This window comes from Vigna radiata, chromosome 1 (genome assembly GCF_000741045.1).
Source record: "Vigna radiata var. radiata cultivar VC1973A chromosome 1, Vradiata_ver6, whole genome shotgun sequence".
Taxonomy (NCBI): Eukaryota; Viridiplantae; Streptophyta; class Magnoliopsida; order Fabales; family Fabaceae; genus Vigna; species Vigna radiata.
The window spans coordinates 30,169,475-30,171,442 of record NC_028351.1 but is presented as its reverse complement, the minus strand read 5'-3'; the positions used below and the strand labels follow the sequence as shown (position 1 = coordinate 30,171,442).

General features: G+C 29.5%; 1 protein-coding gene and 1 long non-coding RNA gene across 7 annotated transcripts in view; both read left to right on the top strand.

Moving 5' to 3' along the window:
* The window catches only part of LOC106764038, a 4,358-nt gene extending 2,397 nt beyond the window's left edge, over window positions 1-1,961 (top strand). For 2 of the 3 annotated variants that reach the window (XR_002667200.1, XR_001375959.2), the window contains exons 3-5: window positions 251-628; window positions 948-1,077; window positions 1,324-1,961. This is a non-coding gene — a long non-coding RNA (uncharacterized LOC106764038). The remainder of the gene's footprint in view (window positions 1-250; window positions 629-947; window positions 1,078-1,323) is intronic. The other variant, XR_002667203.1, reaches the window with a different exon arrangement.
* Window positions 1-1,968, top strand: part of LOC106766467 — a 70,517-nt gene that overhangs the window by 49,955 nt on the left and 18,594 nt on the right. The gene's annotated exons all lie outside the window — the stretch shown is intronic.

Sequence of the window (1,968 nt, the reverse complement as noted above, 5' to 3'; positions counted from 1 at the left end):
ATATATATATATATATATATATATATATATATATATATATATATATATATATATATATATGGCTTAGTTATGGGATGATACATTTCAACTAATATCAACGTCACACAGTCTTTTTATGCTTTTAAAATTAAATTGGAGTAGAGCTTTTTCATAGGTCAAGGTGCTAAGTTTNGATACCTTGCCTTCAATTCTTACAGCTTCTCCTTTACTTTACCTTATGATTCTAACTTGCTTATGTTTTATGATGCAGGTGTTGCTGGGAATAATGATTATAAGTCCTCTTGATCAAGTTTATTTAATTTTTCCACTCTGATTGATTTGATTTTGAATGGTTGTGTGCCTGTGAGATTTGTGCTACATGAAACAAGCTTTTGCTTTATGTGTGGTGGTCACCTAGCTTCTGGGAGAGGCGCTCGTGAGAGGCACAAAAACTAATTTTCTTTAAATATTTTCAAGGACATTAAATGTGTTGTAGTTCATCCTTTTTATTCATAATACTTTTCATAATTTTGTCTTTCATAACTGTTGTTTATGTTATATTCTTATTTAATTGGTTAATCTATGATTTGATAGGCATTAGGGGAGCTCAAATAGTCCATGCATCTGAACCAAGCCATGGTTATTTAAGGTACGACTAANCATACCCTGCATAAAAATATGTTAGCCTTTTTCCATAAACTTATCCATAGCTTTTTCATAAACCATCTTCAAATACTCATACATAGCTTTAGTTTTTTTTTCCTTACATTGTCTAGAACATGAGCTTTTTTTATTTTAATCTATTCATCTAAACATAATTGATATCATTTTATCATATTACTTTTTCATTTATACATAATTGCGAATTATTTAGCTAATTTTAGCTATGATGAAATTTAATTTAAAGAAATCGATGGAAATGTTTTGTAAATAATGATGGTTACAACAATTAAATGCTTGTGATTCAGGAGAGGTATTGTTGGGATAATTTCCAATCCCCTGTAACTTTGCGATTGATTGATGAGATAGCTTCAAATCTTCATGCTCATCATTTACAATTAATATGTGAGAAATTGATAACATGGTGAAAAAAGGAAGGTATAATTTTATTATCCTTTCATTTTAAGTTTTTGTTAATTTGATAAATGAAATGGCATTTCGCCACTAATAATTGATTTGACCATTTGAAAGGATTATCTAGATTGTTGTTATNCATTTTTTATAACTAGATAGATTACCTTTATTTTTCTTATAAATCCTGCAACTTACCTTTAAATCATGCGTACGCATTATTGGACTACACAGCACAATACTGTTATTTGAAAGTTTCTGATACATCTTCAGATTCTAAAGATGAAGACAGTGGGCCTTCAAAGGAGGAGTGCATCATTCAATACAAGGTATATTCGTCTCTTTCTTTGAGTCGATGTAGTTCTTTTCTGTTGTTTTATATTATGAGGAATCTTAATCCTGCTGCCCTGATTTCATTATTGGTTGGTAAATAAGTTAAAATTACCATGTGAAATGTATTGCCCCCACTTTGCATTTTCTTTTACCCTTGGTTTATTATTCAATGAAACTTTGGNTTGGTTTGGATGTTATTCACATTGTTGTTGTTATTATATTGTTTTTAAAATTTTATAATCGAATTAGTTTATTAAAGACTGTTAAATTGTTGTATATTTGTATTTAATTTAACTCTGTNGTGCACCATTTCTGTGACAAATTAAAATTAAAATTGTTGGATCAAGTATTTCAGAATTTTGCTTTCTTCCATAGGCATGGTGCCTCCTATAGTTTAGTTTTTCTTTGAGCTATAATTCCTTTTAGTTTTGTTAGGAAAAAAGGCTTGCTTGAATTTTTAGTTTCCCCAATTGACATCCTTGCTTGAATTTTTAGGATTTGACTAGATAGTTAGTTGCTATATTTCTCTTTGGTCCTTGGAATTTAAGCCTCCTAAGTTTTACGGAGAGCCACTAAATTGCCTTA